General features: G+C 35.1%; 1 protein-coding gene across 12 annotated transcripts in view; it reads left to right on the top strand.

Annotated features, from left to right (window-relative positions):
• Slob (Slowpoke binding protein) overlaps window positions 1-20685 on the top strand; it is a 531959-nt gene that overhangs the window by 12277 nt on the left and 498997 nt on the right. For 7 of the 12 annotated variants that reach the window (XM_073969636.1, XM_073969624.1, XM_073969623.1 and 4 more), the window contains exon 2: window positions 15467-16199. The gene's annotated coding sequence lies outside the window, so the exon portion shown is untranslated. The remainder of the gene's footprint in view (window positions 1-15466; window positions 16200-20685) is intronic. The other 5 variants (XM_073969637.1, XM_073969621.1, XM_073969639.1 and 2 more) reach the window with 1 other exon arrangement.

Genomic DNA, 20685 nt, shown 5'->3' with positions numbered 1-20685 from the left:
ATGTGACTCTGAAATCTTTTTATTAGGTCGAACTTGGTCCTTAGTCCCTTATCAGATATGACTTATGTCGAGGCCTTATGTTTGGACGAAATCCCTTTCAGACAATTTGAAGTCGATCTAGTAATATCCGTCCGTCTATTTGCAGTCTGTGAGGGTATCGTTTAGAGCGTCATCTAGGGAATGAGAGCAAGCCAAAACTGTGGCTTTAGATCCCAAAAATAAAATAAATTCGTCAAATTATGGACAAATTTTTGAAAACGTTAGGTATGCCCTAATTATCAAACTTAGACGCAATAATATGTACAATTGAAGGACATGTGATACTAAAAATGAATCAAAGTAACCGATTTCTAAAATACGTAACGATATATTCACATATTGTGTATGAAAATTACCTTAAAGTAACCTTTACTTATATCGTTCTTAATTATGTGGTCAGGTCGATTTATGACTATTTTAATAAATCGTGGTTTCTTTCGTATAAACGAGGGAGAATTAAAACATGTTTGGCTTTATTTGAAAGTGCTTACCGTGTACTTTATTTACAAATGTTTTTCATATAAATATTCAAATATTTGGAACGTAGCAAGTCAAATACTTTTTAATACGATGTCGTTCTTAATTATATGGCCGCCACTGTATATGGAGCTCTACCAAAACGATACGAGAACAGTCCTTATAAAGTCTATTTTCGTCAAATGATTCTGTTTTTTAACCGAACGGAATCATTTGAACCGAATCCGTTTTTCTTTTCGAGAGTTCACTAGTAAAATTTTTTGTTGGTGGTCGTAGAGGAATCAAATATTCAAAAAGTATATGAACATTTTTTATTTCGGCGTCAACATTGCATTCCAGTTAAATTTATCGACTGTTGAACAAACAAGTAAAAAAGTATCAGTCGGCTTTGCCGACAGAGATATACCCTCAGCCTGTATATATTGAAACAATTTTTTTCCAAAAAAACGTATGTATGTATTTAGGGGTTTTTATAAATTTTCGGAATTTGAACCGACAAAAATGTTCATTAGTATTAGGGTCAAAAGTTTTGCGGAGGAGATACTAAAAGAAATGGATCTACATTGACCTTTATGGAAGTGGATCTTCAGCCACTACATATGGTGCCATATGTGGTTTTTACACACATCGGGATGTTTACTCAAGACGTATGGACTTGCCCCTGAAAAAACGTTTACCATCGCAATTGAGGCAGAGAATGCAAGTTGCTTCAACAAAAATCAAAGTGATTGGATAGCAGGTCTTAAAGTGAACTTATCAGAAATTTTGTGTGGGAGGTACCGGATGGATTGGACAAATATAGTCCATATTTGAAACTGTAATATATCTAGTAGATATATTAGGATGTGTAAAGTATAGACCAATTCGGCCACTCCCTTTAAGAGTTACCGTATGAAAAAATTTACCGAATATTTTTGAACTTTTGTGGGGGAGGTGCATGAAGAAGTGGACCGATATGGCTTACCTTCAAACTTAGACTATGTTTGGACAAAATATTACTAAGGCCAAGTTTTGGACCGACTCGGCAGATCCGTTCTAGAGTTATTTTGCGCTCTAACCACCTCACACGGTGTCATAGGGTTTTTTTTCAACTTTCAGACTATTTTCTCAGGAAGTATGGACTTGCCCCTAATGAAACTTGTACCGTCGTATGGAGGGCAGTGAATACAAGTTGCTAAAACAAAAATCATAGTGATTCGGGAGATGGCCCTAAACTGAACTTTTCCAAAATTTTGTGTGGGAGGTACTCGAAGGAGTGGACCGAGTAAGACCATATTGGAACCTCATCTTCCACTAGTAGAATGTTTACGATATACAAAGTATGGACCAAATAGGTTACTCCCTTCAAGAGTTATCGTGCGGAAAAAATTTCCGAACATTTTGGAACTTTTGTGGGGGAGGTACCTGAAGGAGTGGACCGATATGGCCCATCTTCGAACTTAAATCAAATCTGGACAAAATATTTCGATACCCAAAATTTGAACCGAATCTATTGATCCGTTCGAGAGTTATCGTGCGCACCAGCCAGCCAGACAGACAGACAGACAGACGGACAGACAGACAGACGGACGGACATTGCTAGATCTACTCAAAATTGTCTGAAACGGATATCGTACAAACACACTTCGGGTCTAAAACCATTATTTCGATGAGGCACATTTTTGGCCGTATCAAAGTGTAAATACCCTCTTTAGCCTAAAGGCTGAGGGTATAAAAAGGGCAATGTGCGAATGTGGATCTGTAGGTTCCCTATTATTTACCAGTAACGACTTAACAAGTATGTCATATCAATGCCTCATTTCTCCAACCTCGTATCACACAAAATGCGATTTTGACTTTTTCACATCAAAAGATAGCTTTTTTGTGCTTTGTTACTGCAACCACTTATTATCGCAATATGTTGGCGCTCTTCTGTAAACATCAATAAAATATATTCTCACTCCTATATTCATAACTGCCTCTAACTCGTATCTTAATACCTGAGCAATGGTGACTGACTGACAATCAATGCCCAGGCGAAACGGCGGAAGGATCTTCAAATTTTGGTTAGGGACACAATTTTGAAGCTAGCAGGAGCTTTGTACTAATAAATTCAGAAGTCAAATCTTGCTCAAATTTGCCACATTTAAGACAAAGTATTTTTCTATTTCAATATTGGAGAATTTGTTATAAATATCGTCTGCTACGCACGAAAAGGTCGTAAGCCCATTTTTAGACATTTTCCGGAGGAAAAAACAAGTAAGAAAGTATCAGTCAGCTGAGCCGACAGAGATATACCCTCAGCCACGTACCCGAAGAAAAAAAGTTAACACAATACTTCTGTAGGTTCTTTAGCTGTTGGGAAAATTTTCCAGGATGGAATGGGCCGCAAAAAACTACATGTTGCAACAAAATTCAGAATGATCCAAGACGAGTGCATTTTTTCCAAACTTTGTGTAGGGTGTACCCATAGGAGTGATCCGATGTAGTACATATTCGGACCTAATACAAATCTGTGGGAACTATTTTTTTCTTTATTAGTCTTTGGATATTTTCCTTACAGACTATATAATTAAATATGTTGTACTTAATTTTCTGAATTTAAATATATTACAATTTTACTTTTCAATTTACAAAGTGTGAGCTAAATCGATTTCTCTCTTAAAGGGTTATTTTACACATTAGCCAGTTAAGGTGGTGCCGGTAGGATTTTCTGGACCTTTTTGGGTCATTATCTCAGGAAGTATGGACTTTCCCACGAAAAAAAATTACAACGCCTGAAAGTAATATTACCAATAGCAAAGTTTGGCTCAATTCCCTCCTAGAGTTATCATGTCCACAATCTTGGCGAAAATTTTTGAACCTTTGTGGGGGAGGTACCGGAAGGAGTGGACCGATATGGTCTATCTTCGAATTTAAACTAAGTTTGAACAAAATATTGAAAGACCCAAAATTTTACCCAAATATGTTGATCCGTTCGAGAGTTATCGTGCACTCCAACTACGACACATGGTATTATATGGGTTGTTTGCAGTTTTAGTGCTGATTTCTGAGGATATATGGACTTGCTCCTGAAAAAAATTATATCGTCGTAATGGGGGTAGTGAATACATGTGGCAGCAACAAAAATCAAAGCTATTCGAGAGCAGGGCTTAAACTGCCCTTAAGCAAAATTTTGTGTGGGAGGTTCCCGAAAGAGTGAACCAATAGGGTCCATATTGGAACCTCATCTATGTCTGGTAGAAATGTCACGATGTGCAAAGTATATGTAACTACTCGAAATAATCATTGTAGACCCCACAAAGTATATATATTCTTGATCAGCGTGCAATTCTACATCGATATAGCCGTGTCCGTTCGTCTGTCTGTCTGTCCGTCTGTGGAAATCACTCTAGCGTCCGAACGGATTGACGTAGGTTGATGAAATTTTGGGAAAATATGTTACATTTACGTAGGACTTTGGGTATTGAAAGCGGGCTATGTAGGTCCACGCTTTCGTATAGCCCCCATACAAAATGACGCGTGACGCGTCGTCGTTTTAAGGAATTTTTAAAATATTTGGCCCATTTTACCACCGAATTGGTTGTAATTTGGAACTATGTGTCTCCAGAGGCCAAAAAATATTCCTACCAAAGTTGGGTTATATAGGTCCACGTTTTGGTATAGCCCCCATATAAGGCCCCATATAAAGTACGCGTCATTTTAATATATTTTGAATGTATTAGACCCATTTGACCACAGAATTGGTTGTAATTTGGTATTTTGTGTCTTCAGAGGCCAGAAAACATTCCTACCAAAGTTGGGTTATATAGGTCCACGTTTTGGTATAGCCCCCACATAAGGCCCCTTATAAAGTGCGCGTCATTTTAATATATTTTGAATGTATTAGACCCATTTGACCAACGAATCGGTTGTAACTTTGTATTTTGTGTTTCCAGAGGCTAAGAAATATTTCTACCATAAAATGTTTATATAGGTCCACGTGTTGATATAGCCCCCATAATACAATATCTCCCGATTTTCGATATTTTGAACGTTTTAGCCTCATTATCAGACCGAGATGGCTGAAATTTGGTATTTAGTTCTTCTTTAGGCGTATAAAACTTTCCCCACAAATTTGTAGGTATAGGTCCACGCCATCATATAGCCCCATAGAACGGTACCTTCCGAATTTCGGTATTTTGAAGGTTGTGGCCACATTAATCCACCGAAATGGCTGAAACTTGTGGTGAGGGTATAAAAAGTTCGTCCAGACCGAACTTAACGCTTTTCTTACTTGTTTTAAATAAAATATTTATTCTTTACACAACAATGTGGAAATGGTTTAAAGTTTGTTTTGTGCAATATCCATGTAACATCGCGAAATAATCGTCGCAGATCACCCTTTCCATTTTTCATATCTCGGCAGGATAAAACGATCGTACTATGTGTGTCCGTCCGTCCATTAAAATTTGTAATAAAACCTCCAGGCCTTAATTATTGACCATCTTCGCGAAATTTTGTGAAGAGGTCAAGTTCCGATGATCGTAAGGGATAAAATGAATCAAAAACAAAATTTGTATCTTAATTTTCACCGGCTCTGGAGGTTGCAATGATGGTCTGATCAGCGCGAAATTTTAAGTAATGTTTGGGTTTACGACAAGGAAGAAGCTTGCAATTTAACATTATGATCAGATAATAATTAGCGGGTTTCATGGACCAAAATTTTTGGGTGAAAATTGGTAATTTTTTAATACGATGAATATATCTTTATTCCGCCTACGTTTGTTTTATTTGGAAGAGAAATTCTTGGCCTTTCCATTGATGCCAAATATACTGATGTACATGGTGAGATAACAGAGTTTAAGCCAAATATATACCGGGATCCACAATTTTAATTGTTTGTAGTATAACTATAATGACGCTAGAGGACCCATTTTAGTTCTATATAGTCAATATTTTCCACGAAGTAACGAAATAACGGAACTGCTAAATAAATATCGGCCTTTTTGTAGAAAATTTACTTCTGTTGAAACTGGATATGGGGTATTGTAACTCGCGAATTGTTGTAATATACCATAACTTTTAAACGTATTTATGTAAAATAAACTATTTTAGAACGTTTCACCGATGGATTTCTTAAAATTATAATTTGAGCGGAAGCTATGGTCATAATAATGTAAAAAAATAGGAAAAAAATCGTTGAAAGAAACAAGTTATTTTAAGTCAATTTTCAATTAGTGGTTTTATAATACAATGTAGAGTATAATGTTCAAAGAAGAAGTTAAAGAATACACTTCAGAGAAGAAGTTTCTAATGTATGATTTTTTCAATATAACCACTGCATCAATCTCAAACGGATGCTGACATTTAAAACTGATTATAAGATTGTAGCACTCGCGATTACGCATTTTTTGATGTATAACTCGGGCGTGTAGCCTATAAAGGTTCACAACAATCTCAGCTTAAAGTCGAAATTTTTGTGCGTAAATTTTTATAAAAAAACCTGTTTTTTGATTAAATATATGCAACTGCCATTAAATTGTCGGTGAAACCCGCGTGAAGTTAGTTTTTTTAAGTTCTGAATCTAATAAGCCATGACGCGTCCAAATCCGTCCACAAATTTCGAAAATCTGCAAAAAATTTACTGAAGAATTTACTGAAATAAATAGAGCTATATGCCTGTTTAAAATGTGCGAATACATATATTTCAAAAATATCGCTAATCCGGAGATACAATTGATTTTTTCTAAAAATTAAATGCGATGCTACATCCACGTTTCTTGATGGATCGCAATGAAACGACATCAAATGATGTATTTTTTTAAAGGTTATCATCGAAATCGGATGCGCATAAAATGTAAATGAACTTCGTGGAAATTATGACCACCTAACTGTATTTTGCGCCCTAATATGCAACAGACGCTACATCGTGGCCGCCAAGTAGAATTTCACAAACTGTACACCAAATAAAAGGGATTGATTCGCTGCGTTGGAAAATCGGATGCGCATCATGTCATTTTCACTATTACGCGGTTTATATGCGTTTTAAATGTTGCAATATTCAATATAACATTATTTTAACGTTATGCCACAATTGGAATTCCTTGCGATTTAATATAATGTTCTAAAAATATTCGTCAATAAGAAAACTATAAGCGAAAAATTTGTTGCAACGGAATATCTTCATTATTGCGTGAAATTTGGACGAAAATGACGAAGAACTCAAACATTTTTTCTTCAACCTTTTCTATAAAACCATAAAAAAATAAAATTAGAATAACATGATTTCTATTTTTTCGTCATATTTTCTTTGTATTTTTGCAAATAACATGAATTCTATAGCTCCAAACTTCACGACTTAGGTTTCATTTTATTCCTCACAATGTCTGGATGCTGCTATAATTTTTTTATATATATTTTTTGCATCATCACAAAGTGTGCGAATTCAGTTAACGATAATAGGATATAACAGCTTACAATATTAAGCCGCGATTTTTTAGATTTTTTTCTAGTTAGCATAATTAAAACAGTCATATCTTTTGCGCGCAACGATCAAAGTTGGTAACGAAAACAGATTGGGAATGACGATTTTTTTCTAAATCCATGTACCAAAAATCTAGATGTAGTATCAACATTTTTTTTTTTATTTTTTTTTTTTTTTTTTTTTTTTTTTTGAAATGTAAAAGACGATTTTAGACATTTTTCCTGATATGTAGGTTAGAAATCCAATGCAGTTATTCCATTATTGTTATTATTATTCTTTTTGCTATGTAAACTCTTCCACTAATCTGAAAAGTTCGTTTCAAAATATTGATCTCAATTTGGCATGTATTTAAAACCACACAGATCCGCCACTTTTGCATCATCGACTAAATCAAACAGTTTTAAAGAACGGAACGTTTTAAAACTTTAAAAAAAAATGTATGATTCAAATACATACAAATTTACTATGCAACACTGAAATTGCAAACAACTTCTAATATGCATTTTTGGAAGCACATACAGAGACTACAAAAACCCTAGTAGGGGGTTGTCCTGTCAGATCCAGTTCGGATTTTATGGTCTCATCTAAACCGGGCTAAAACTACACTTTTTTGCATTTATCGCGCCTTTATCTCAGAAACGATTAGGAATTTGGCCTTGCTGTCTTTGGCAATATTATTTATAGCCATAAACTAGTAGAACTTATCTTTTGAACAGAACACATAAGAAAAACCCCATATAGGGCATGAAAATCGATAAAATATAGAACATTTTACAAAATTGCTGAAATTCAGTATCAGCTAAACTAGTGGGAGTTGAACCAAGTAACCTTTTACAAAAATCTTCCAAATAAAGTTCTCAGCAATTCTTCAGAACATTCTAAAACTCTAAAATGCTAACTTCATGTTGTTTCAGCGGTATTTTACATCATATCTTTTAGAACACGTATTTCAAACACAGTTCACACCAGAATTTTATTCTCGCATTTCAGATTTCACCACACTGTTGACATATTTATAAAATCGTCATTGAAAAATATACTGAAAACAAAGTTATAGAGGCATTTTACAACAATGACATGTTGCGAAGAGTTGTGTATTACATTCCAGCGAATATTTTTCGAAAAGAAAACATTAAGAAAAAATTAAGGGTTTTGAAGATATGGTGCGATATGTATACAAATTATGGAAATGTTCGATATTTTATAAAATTTAAGGCAATACATGTAGTTTTTCGAGTTAATTATTTCTTCAAATATTTTATTCTTTCCCTTATCTAGAAATTTGCTTCAGAGGTCAGATGAAGATTCACATAGGTTTTAGAGATATTGCTTTAAAAAGTCAATATTTAACCATGTTTAGATGGGGCCATTAAATCCAAGCTGGATCTGTCACAGCTTAGACGTTTGAAGAGTAACACGAGTGTACTTTTAATTGTACGATATATTTTTGATAGTTTTGTATAAAGTTTAAACTTCCGTTTGATTAAGCAATTTTTTATGAAGAAGAAAGGAAAAAAATATGTTTGAAAAAAAGAGAAAAAAAACTTTGATGGAGACGGGATTCGAACCGCGGTCCTTCTGACCGGGAATCTTCGACGTCCGCGCTGTACCAACTTTTTGAAAAGAGGAAAATAATATGTGTGAAAAAAAACTTTGACGGAAACGGGAGTCGAACCGCGGCCCTTCTGACCGGGAATCTACGACATCCGCTCTGTGCAACCCTTTTTGCTTGAAAGAAAAATTACTTTGTTTTTCTTGTCAGCTCAAATTGTTTTCAACAAGATTACCTTAAAAATTTTGCACAGTGTAATCAGCGGAAACATCAACCTTTTTATTTTGCAAAGCACAAAGGACGTATTACATATTAGCACCACATATTACCTTGAATGCTTGATTTTGTTATTAATGCTAAGTAAGATATACGACAAAACAAAAACAATAAAACATTGGAATTTATTACAAATTTTGCAATATGTGTGGTATTTTAAAGCATACATTATCACAATTGACATCAAAGAAAAGGCCAGGAGTCCACCTTTTACAATCAGTGCGCTTATAAAAATAGCTGTCAAGTATAAATTTTCATTGCAAAATAAATAATTAAATTTTAAATAGAAATTATCTGAAATTTATGCAAAAGTTACGTCCTTTCGCTTCGCCAAAAATCATCCGATTATCGTTTAAAGTTGTAGGGTGCTTCTTTCCAACGTACCCCAACCATGGATGACGTTTATTTTTATATTTGAACTACATTAGCTGCAGCATTCATTCAAAATATAACTTTTCCTGTAGACATACGACCTTTTCCTACTCAAATTTCCACATTTTGTGGACTTACGACCTTTTCCGACAGGGGCAAAACATATAGAAAAAACGCGACATAATATCATTTTCTTTATATCATAGGACGTGTTTTGAATTGTACTATTATTCTGTAACAAAAACACGATTTCCAAAAAAAAGTAGACTTACGACCTTTTCGTGCGTAGCAGACGATATGTGTTGTTACTGTATGTACCCAGCAAACCAATCGTACCGATATCGTAACGAAATCGGAACAAATTTCGGACGTTACGTCCGATATCTGATCCGAATTCGTAACGATATCTTAACGAAAGTTGTATGGAGTGGTTGACATAATTTCGGAACGAAATTTCGGAGCGAAATCGGATCGATTTCGGTCAGAATTCGCAACGAAATCGGAAGAAAATCCTTGGGAAATTCGGAATTCGAATTTTTTCCTCCGAATTTTCGTACAGTTTTCTGAACGATTTCGGAATAATGTCGTATGAAAATCTGAAGTTCCTTCCGAACTTTCGTAAAGATTTCTGAACGATTTTGGAATAATTTCGTATGATTATCGAAGGAAAAAATTTTTTCTGATGCCAATTTTTGATTGATAAATTTTCTTTGTTATGTTTTTTATTGGAAGATTATAATTTCAAAGATATCTAATGATTTTCACCGTTGTTATCATTTTGTAGTTATAGTAGAACAGTGTAAACTTTGTGTACCAATATGTTGATTCTATCAGCACTAGCTTGAATTATTATATGTTGCATTTATATTTAAAATATTTAAAAAATGTATATGCGAATTTTATAACCAACCATTTTGTTTTTCGACAACAAACTAAAATGTTGCTTGTTAGATATATACAAAAGGTGGTTGTTGTGCGAAGGGGAATTTGTTTCCGACATATCGATCCGAATTCGTAACGAAATCGGAAAAAAAACATTAGCAAATTCGAAGGGAAATTTACTTCCGACATTTTCTCCGAAATCGGAACGAAATCTGAACGAATCCCCCCACGAAAAATCGTATAGAAATCGATACGATATCTGAACGATTTTGCTTCCGAAATTGTTTCGATATGTCGGACATCCGACATTTGGTTTGCTGGGTAGTATCGAATTGAAATAGGACGGTAATACCAACATTTATCAACCTATTTTCCTTTTAATTTATATTTAAGTGTTTCAGAGTGTGGAAAACAAGTATGTATCATTTATGAAAATAGGTTCACCTTTCGTCATAGCCTCCACATAAAGGTACGACTCGATTTTTGATTTGATTTGGGGGTTTTAGCGAAACTTTATAGCCGATTCGGCTGAAATTAGGGTATTTCGATCTCTTGGAAGGTATGGAACCTTCGTACCAAATATTATTAACATATGCCAGTGTTTTGTTTTAGACCCCATACAACGGGACCACCCTGTTCATTGATTTTTTTTCAGTTTTTGATCATTTTGGTCGATAAAACGTAAGAATTTCTGTTTTTATTATAAATAACTTCTGTTTTTACTATTATAAATAATGATCAGTTTCGATAAAAAATGGACGATACAAATGGAAATTAAATTATTCTGAATTGGGTATAGGAAAAAGGGATAGGGCTGGAATTCTGAATTTTGGTAAATAGATCACTGTTGATGGGTAGGGATGACATAAGGACATGGTATTCTAAATTCGTACTACTGATTTGGTTTTAGATGAAACGATAGAGCTACAATTCGGAATTGTGCTATTAAGTGCAATGTTGGTGTGTAGTGTTCAAGAGGTGATTTTGGAAAATGTTACTGGTACTATAGGTGACAGTATGGAGCTGATAGAACAGGTATTCTTGCGTTGATTTGGGCCAAGCAGTGGGTTTCGAAAATTTGGTGAACAGATAGGGCAAAAAATGTGAAATTAAATATTAAGGTCACTGTTGGCGTTCAAATAAGGAGGTGGTGGTGAAAATTCGTATTTATGTATACCCAAGGTACTAAATAGTACTTCCATATACGAACGTGTGGAACTAAAGTGTGTTCAATTGAGTAGTTTTTGTTCTCAATTGTTCACTCAACAAACGAGTAAAAGCCTCGACACATAAGAAGCATGGCATTCTTGCTTATGTCATATCTGTTAAATGACTAAAGACTAAGTTTGACCTAATTCAAATGTGACTCTGAAATCTTTTTATTAGGTCGAACTTGGTCCTTAGTCCCTTATCAGATATGACTTATGTCGAGGCCTTATGTTTGGACGAAATCCCTTTCAGACAATTTGAAGTCGATCTAGTAATATCCGTCCGTCTATTTGCAGTCTGTGAGGCTAGCTGGTTAAAAATTTAGTCCTTACAATATTTTGTCCAAACAAAGATCAAATTCTATTATGGTACAGGTACATCCCCTACAAAAGTTCAAAAAGTTTCGGTATAATAGTGCGCACTACAACTTTCAAACAGGTAAACCGATTTAGTCCAAGTAATACCGGTCCACTCCTTCGGGTACATTACATGTGTTGTTCATTTTACCGAAATTCGGGACTCTTGAATTTCGTCGTTATAACCGATACGTCTTTATAAACGAGAATGCTATAAGCCATTTTAATGTTTTGAGCAGTCACATTAAAAGTTAGGTTCTGTAAGTAAATTAGCTGATCCCGACAATAACCTGTCAAATTCAAATGTCTAAAACTTGGCTAATGTTCTGTATGCTAGCAATCAAAATAAAGTAATCACCATGGTTGACAACTTTTACTAAAACTTATTATTCATAATTTTGTTATTTTTTTACCCTCCACCATTATATGGAGGGTATAGTTAAATTTGACACTCCGTTTGTAACACATCGAAATACCCTATAAAGTATATATATTCTTGATCAGGGTAAAATTCTAAGTCGATATAACCATGTCCGTCTGTCCGTCCGTCCGTCTGTTGAAATCAAGATACAGCTCGCAATCTTTAAGATAGAGCTTGAAAATTTGGTATAGAAGTTTCTATTACTCCTAGGATGTTTGGTATTGCAAATGGGCTACGTCGGTCCACGTTTTGATATAGCCCCCATAGAACGGTACCACCCGATTTTCGGTATTTTGAAGGTTTTGGCTTCATTATCACACCGAAATGGCTGAAATTTGGTATTAAGTGTTCGTTGGTGGTATACAACTTTCCCCCAGAATTTTTTGGTATGGGTCCACGCATTCACATCTTCCCCATAGAACGGTACCTCCCGATGTTCTGTATTTTGAAGGTGGTGGTCTCAATATTACTCCGAAATGGCTGAAATTTGGTATTTAGTCTTCGTTGGGGGTACGCAACTTTCCCCCAGAAATTTGTCGGCCCATGTCCACACCTCTATATAGCCCCCATAGAACGGTACCTCCCGATGTTCTGTATTTTGAAGGTTGTGGCCACAATAATCTATTGAAATGGCTGAAATTTCGTATTTAGTCTTCGTTAGGGGTATTCATTTTTCGCCTCTGAATTTGTCGGTATAGGTCCACGCCTCCATATAGCCCCCATAGAATGGTACCTCTCGATTTTCGGTATTATGAAGGTTGTGACCTCAATATTCATCCAAAGTGGCTGAAATTTGGTATTTAGACTTCGTTCGGGTAACAAAACTTTCCCACAGAAATTTGTTGGTACAGGCCCACGCCTTAATACAGCCCTCATAGAACGGTTCCACCCGATTTTCGGTATTTTGAAGGTTTAGCTTCGTTATCTCACCGAAATGCCTGAAATTTGGTACTTAGCCTTCGTTGGGAATGTAAAATATTGCCATAGAATTTTGTTGGTATGGGTCCACGCCTTCATATATCCTAAAGAACGGTACCTCCCGATTTCCGATGTTGCTGAAATGTGGTATTTGGTCCTCATTTAAGTTATAAAACTTTCCATATGAAATTTGTCGGTATTGGTCCACGCCTTCATAAAGCCCCCATAGAACGGTACCTCCCGATTTTCCCCTTTTTTGATGGTTGTGGCCACAACAACAAACATAAATGGCTGAGATTTTATATTTACTCTAGTAAAACCCTTTCCGACTGAATTTCGTCGGTATAGGTCCACGTTTCGATATTGCCCCCATAGAACGGTACCTCCCGATTTTCATAATTGTGAAGGATGTGACGTTAATATCCAACCGAGATGACTGAAATTTGTTATTTAATCTTTCATGGGGTTATAAAATGTTCCACAAAAGAATTATCAGAATAGGTCCACGTCTTCCTATATCCCCCATAGAAGCGTATCTCTTGATTTACAATATTTTTTAGGTTTTAACCACATTATCCTACTGAAATATCGTAAATTTGGTATTTAGTCTTCATTGAGTCTAAAATTTGTCTTTGAGCCAGAAATTTGTCAGTACAGATCGACGTTTTGATATAGCCCCCATAGAACAGTACCTCCCGAATTTTCGTATTTTAAAGGTTAGCGATATGTTTTACCGAAATTGCTGAAATTTGGTATTAAGTCTTTTTCATAAACGAAAGGAAACTAATTGTTTCATTTTACTTCAATACCACTCCTGGTGGAGGGTATAACAAGTTCGGCCCGGTCGAACTTAAAGCTGTTCTTACTTGTTTTGCTATGTAAATTCATTGGAATATCAGTATAAATAATTTAATTAAAATGTGACTTAGATAAGTACTGTAATTCAACATGTTGAAACCACTCATACTTAGTATATTTTGCAACACCATTTGTGAGTAAAGAACGTTTTTTCTAAATAAGGTAGATATCCGTGTTCTCCATATTCGTGCAGTATGCCATCCCCAGCTTTCTCAATATAGTAACTTACTTGCTTTAATTTCTAATAAGAAGTGCAAGTAATGTTATTAGTTTATAGAGTAGATTCTCGGTATAGATGTTTCCGGTAGATTTGTTTCTCTTGAATTACCACATCTTTATCAGCTGTTCTGTAACATCTGAGCTCTATGTGGGCGATTTTTAAAAATGCATTTCTCTTCATTTACCAAACAAATTTCGCTTTCAATCTTGTTTTGATACGAATTGCAATACTCGAATGCATTGGAATAAACTGACAAAACGAAGAGAAAAATCAACATTTATTCTCTCTTAATTTTCATGAAATTATTGTGGCCTACGCTATGTGATGTTATCTCTTGATAATCTAGAAAAATGGACATTTGGCAACTCTGATTCACCCAATTTGAACTGGTATTGTGAGCTTGTGTGTGTGTGTTTTTGTTTTCGTTTCGCGAAGAGAAATACCCAGCAAACCAAATGTCGGATGTCCGACATATCGAAACAATTTCGGAAGCAAAATCGTTCAGATATCGTATCGATTTCTATACGATTTTTCGTGGGGGGATTCGTTCAGATTTCGTTCCGATTTCGGAGAAAATGTCGGAAGTAAATTTCCCTTCGAATTTGCTAATGTTTTTTTTCCGATTTCGTTACGAATTCGGATCGATATGTCGGAAACAAATTCCCCTTCGCACAACAACCACCTTTTGTATATATCTAACAAGCAACATTTTAGTTTGTTGTCGAAAAACAAAATGGTTGGTTATAAAATTCGCATATACATTTTTTAAATATTTTAAATATAAATGCAACATATAATAATTCAAGCTAGTGCTGATAGAATCAACATATTGGTACACAAAGTTTACACTGTTCTACTATAACTACAAAATGATAACAACGGTGAAAATCATTAGATATCTTTGAAATTATAATCTTCCAATAAAAAACATAACAAAGAAAATTTATCAATCAAAAATTGGCATCAGAAAAAATTTTTTCCTTCGATAATCATACGAAATTATTCCAAAATCGTTCAGAAATCTTTACGAAAGTTCGGAAGGAACTTCAGATTTTCATACGACATTATTCCGAAATCGTTCAGAAAACTGTACGAAAATTCGGAGGAAAAAATTCGAATTCCGAATTTCCCAAGGATTTTCTTCCGATTTCGTTGCGAATTCTGACCGAAATCGATCCGATTTCGCTCCGAAATTTCGTTCCGAAATTATGTCAACCACTCCATACAACTTTCGTTAAGATATCGTTACGAATTCGGATCAGATATCGGACGTAACGTCCGAAATTTGTTCCGATTTCGTTACGATATCGGTACGATTGGTTTGCTGGGTATACACAGCCACACATAAAATTGTAGCATATATATAAATGAGTGTGTGTGTGTGCGTGGATGTAACAGAAAAATCTTTAAAAATGGAATTTTTCTAAAATCTCTTTTGCAGTATCCTTTCAAACGTCTTACTTAACAATTCGTGTAACTCATTCGTCCTTTTTAGTGCGGTTGAATTTGTGAAAGTGAAATTTGCTTCAAGCAGCATTTAAAACAAAAATTTAAAAAAATCCCAGTTGGCCATTATTTAAAAAAAAAAATTAAATAAATTAAAAATCAATAAAAAATACATGGAGAAATAAAAAAGCCAATCAATCAATTAAAACCTTGAAAATTAAATGTGTTCAATTCATTAGTGGAAAAAGTACATCATTGTTGTTGTTCTTGCCATTCTATATATTGCGAATAGTACAAGAGTAATCCAACAAAACGACAATTCCATTGTGCGTGTCTGTCTGTGTTTCACCCTTACATGTCATTTTGTTGCAATCGAATTGAATAGAAAAGCAATTCAACGGTCAACCACAATCTACTCAACATCGGTAGCAAAGCAATCAGCCATCATCACCTGCAAAGCACCTCGCCCAGTTAATAAAACGCTGTCTATTTTTGCGTTGATTTCCAAGTCAATTCTCACTTTTAATTTGCAAATAACTGAGCAACAGTTTCACCACTACAATACCACAATCTCAAGCTATTAATTTGAACTGTGGTGATTCGGGTAAGCTGTCGTCTTTGTCGTTTGCCAGCAGGCAACTATCCGGTAGTAAAGTGAATCGTTCTTCCTTCAACATTGCACCAAGGAAAGGTGTCGCACGGATTTCTTCCATGATCTAATGTTACAGGTGAGTTTTATTGCAATCGTTGACCTAATTTCATTAGTTTTTAATAGAGAAAGAAAAAAAAAACAGTAAAACTAGTTTTACAATTAAGTGAAGAAAATTAATAAGAACGGTGTAATGAGAAAATCTTTGAAATAACGTATTGGTAATAAATAAAAGAAACATTGGAATAATATTTAATAGGGATTGAGAGGATAAACAACATTACAAACAACCCCTGTTCATATTTATACCGGGTATAATTAAATTTGCCATTCCGTTTGTAACACATCGAAATATTCATCGGAGACCCTATGAAGTATATACATATATTCTTGATCAGGGTAAAATTCTAAGTCGATATAACCCTGTTACGTTACGTTTGTAAGGCACTGTTATAATCAGTTGCGACACTATAAAGTATATCCTCTTCAGGGAAAAATTCTGAGTGGATCTATGCATGTCCGTCCGTATGTTGTAATCACTCTAGCATCCACAAAAGTGGAGATAGGACGATATTTTGGGAAGATGCGTCTTTCCTTTGCAGGCAGGTCAAGTTCGGTACCGCCCGATATCAGGTATTTTGACGTTTTTAGTCGCATTTTCAGAAAAATTTTGCTATAATTTGATATTCAGGGTTCCTAGTGACCATATAAGGGTACCTTCCGACTTTCGGTATTCTGAAGACGTTACCTACAATTTTTAACCAAACTAGCTGTAATTTGACATTTGTGGTTCGTACCGGTCACGAAACTTCTCCACCAAATATCGTTAACATAGGTTAATTGTGTGGGATAGCCCATATTTAACGGTACATCGCGATTTTCGGTATTTTGGGGATATTAGCTACAATTTTTATACGAAGAAGTGGTAATATGACATTTGAGGTACTCAATGGTCACGAAACTTATCCACCAAAAATCGTCAACAGCGGTACATGTGTTTATATAGCCCCCACTTAATGGGGTCCACTATATAAAATTTTTTTTAAATATATAGGTCGACATTTGGATACAATGCTACGTATAATATAAACAATAAGTGTTGCTAAAGACAACATTTGGGTAGGTTGCCAAATACACATCAAATCGCAAACATAACAAAGAAACAAAGACTAAAAAGGCACATAACAGAAACATCAAAGAAACTCCATCAAAAATGTTTTTCGCCACTATCGTAAAAACTATCGCCAATCATTCGCTAATAATATTATTAATAATATTCGAAATCGGAGGATTTCCTGCCACAAACTGAGCGACGAGTGAATCGTTTTCAATTCATTCTAGTGTGTCGTTCTCGAACAAAATTTCCGCAAAACTATCGGAAACATTAGAAAATGATATCGTTTTCGATAGCAATGGTATGGTGGGCCCGTACGAAAGGAAAGCAATCAAAAAATCAAAAACTATCGTGCGACTGCCATTACGTATCCTATGCAAAATACTGCTAATTTGAATGTACATTTGTACAACTATATTCCATAAATGAGAGCCAAATTAGAAATAATAACCAAATCCACATATACCTACAAAAATTGGAATATGTGTGAATTGTTTTGTTTGAGAAAATAAAATGTGTCGGTATTTTGAATTATTTTATTTAATTGATTTCTTCAAAATAATGAATGAAACCGCCTTTAAAACGGGTCTATAAAATTTTTATTTTGTTTCAAGAATGTGTTGCATAAATTTGTTTTAAGATTTTCGGTGTTATTCGCGAGTTTACATTCTCCTCGACAGCTACAAAGCAAGTGAGCGATTTTGACATTCTCTTTCTACAAAACACAGTCCTTTCAAAATATGTACATAAACCCAAATTTACATGGAAAAGTGTACGTTTATGTGTTATTTCGTATGGCTTGTCGGTCGCATAGATTTTCGTTTCGAAGGTGTTTACATGAGCAGAAAATGATTTTTTCCACTTCGGAAGCGCAAGAAACCTTTCGGTCGACATACATAAACACGGGGTAATTTATTTAGCAGGATCGCCATGTGACGAGAAAGCAGAATAATTTATTGTTGTATTTTTTGAGCCTATCTGGTAAATTTGCGGGCGCACAGTGACTAACCCCATGTTTATGTATGTCGACCGGAAGGTTTTTGCGCTTCCGAAGTGGAAAAAAATCATTTTCTGCTCATGTAAACACCTTCGAAACGCCGACTATTCATACGAAATAACACGTAAACGTACACTTTTCCATGTAAATTTGGGTTTATGTATTTCGAAAGGACTGTGTTTTATAGAAAGAGAATGTCAAAATCACTCACTTGCCTTGTAGCTGTCGAGTAGGAAAACGGGAGGAAAACGTAACCTTAGGCGACTCTTCTAAACAAATCACAAATGAGTCTTCCTCTGCATTAGTTTCGAGTCATTTTTGCCCATTTTCTGATGGTATATAAAGTCTTTTTCGAGTCGTATTTTAATCATTTATTGGTGATTTGTTGTTTTATTTGGGACTCTTTTTCGAGACATTTTTGAGTCATGTTTTTAATCATTTATGAGTCTTTAGGAAGTCATTTATGAGTCTTTTTGTTAGACGAAAACAATTAAAAGAATTTTCTTTTTATTCCTCCTTTTTTCTTTTTTCTTTCCTTACCTTTGTTTTGTTGTCTTTTCTGCTTTGTTATGACTTGTAATTATCCTTTATGATGCGCGGTGGTTAGTATACTGCTTCTTCATTTCACTTGACAAAACCTGAACATGTGTTGTGTTTGTCTACTCTCAATACTCTTAATAATATACGTTACATTTATATCAAAGTTTTATAGAAAGTGTATATGAGAATTATTTACAACCAAACCATAATGCTTAGAAAAATAAAACGAAACAATCAGTGTTTAATCACCTATCTGTTCAAAATATGATCAGAAGATACGTAATTATAATCACTTTTCAAACACATACATGACTCTTTTTTGATAAATTATTTTTCAATCTTCCAGATGAGCAAAATGTGACAATAAATAAAAAATGGTCACATTTGTTGTTGTATTTTAAACTGAACTCTTTTTAATCATTACAGGTAGTCATTTTCGAGTCCCTTTCTGATCATACAAGCAACTTAATCAGTTTTTGATCACCAAAAGGACTCTAAAAAGACTGAGCAATGTGATTTTTGAAAAAACTGTCTTACAAATGCTAGATGGAAACAAAACAAACCACACATATTTCAATGTTTGTATGTATATATGGATTTTGTTTTTATTTCTCATTTGGCTCTCATTTGTGGAACATAGTTGTACAAATGTACATTCAAATTAGTAGTATTTCGCATAGGATACGTAACGGCAGTCGCACGATAGTTTATAGCGAAATAATTACTTACTTACTTAGCTGGCCCATTACAGAACATTTGTTCCATAGACCGAACTAAGAAAAGATCTCCATTCCTCTTTGTTTTTCGCTTCGTTTTTTGAAATACCGCGCCTTTTCATTTCTTCATCCACTTGTATGCTCCATCGAAGCTTAGGCCTGGCGATTCTGCGTGCACCGCCATGTGGCATGTTTTCATACGCCTTTTTAGCGGGTTCATCATCGCTCATTCTTATGATATGGCCTAGCCAACGCAATCGTTGCATCTCGATACGTTTAACTATATTCATGTCATTGTATAGCTGATATAGCTCGTAGTTCATACGACGTCGATATTCACCGTCAACGCAAATCGGCCCGTAGATCTTTCGAAGAATTTTCCTCTCAAACACACCAAGCACTGCCTTATCTGCTTGCGCAAGTACCCATGCTTCGGAGCCATACATTAGCACGCGCAGTATCAGTGTATTGTTTGACGAGATGTGGCTTTGTTTTTAAATTGCTTACTTAAACCATAGTATCATCTGTTGGCCAATACAATTCTTCTTATTTCAAAACTGATGTTGTTTGTTGTGTTTATGGCAGTGCCGAGGTAGACGAAGTCTTTAACTACCTCAAAATTATAGGCACCAACTTTCACAGTTGGTCCGAGCTCTATGGACGCTTTGCGCGTCGACACCATCAATTTGGTCTTTTCGCCGTTTACCGCCATACCCACTTTCGCAGATTCTGCTTCGACCTTCCTAAAGGTGTCAGTTACTTCCTTTACTGATCGTCCCATGATGTCTATGTCATCAGCATAAGTAAGTAACATGTGGCTATTGGTGTAAATTGTGCCAGGCTCCTTTATAACACTGTGTGTAATTTTTTGTGTCATGGTAAATTAACCACATTCAGACACCGCAGCGTGATAGAAGATGAAAAATAAGTAGACATGTGTCTCGGCGTTTTTCCCTGTTACTTCGAATTTCGCGGTTATGGGCCCCCAAAAACCTGAGGCTTTGATGTCAAAAAGGACCATTTTGCCAGGCTCATATCTTCTAAACCGCTAAGAATTTTGGTTTACTCGTGGAGGCAAAGTTGTAGCTCTCATCTTAAAGAATAATAATTGTGAAGACATAAAATCCATTCAACCTTATCTTCAAGGTCAAAATCGTTAAGGTCAAGTTTCCGTTATAATTTTTTCTCAGATTTTGGC

The sequence above is a fragment of the Musca autumnalis genome, unplaced genomic scaffold, assembly GCF_047663935.1.
Source record: "Musca autumnalis isolate F117 unplaced genomic scaffold, ASM4766393v1 scaffold_2, whole genome shotgun sequence".
In the NCBI taxonomy this organism is placed as follows: Eukaryota; Metazoa; Arthropoda; class Insecta; order Diptera; family Muscidae; genus Musca; species Musca autumnalis.
Note: the sequence above shows the minus strand (reverse complement) of the source record. Positions and strands in the feature narration are given on the sequence as shown.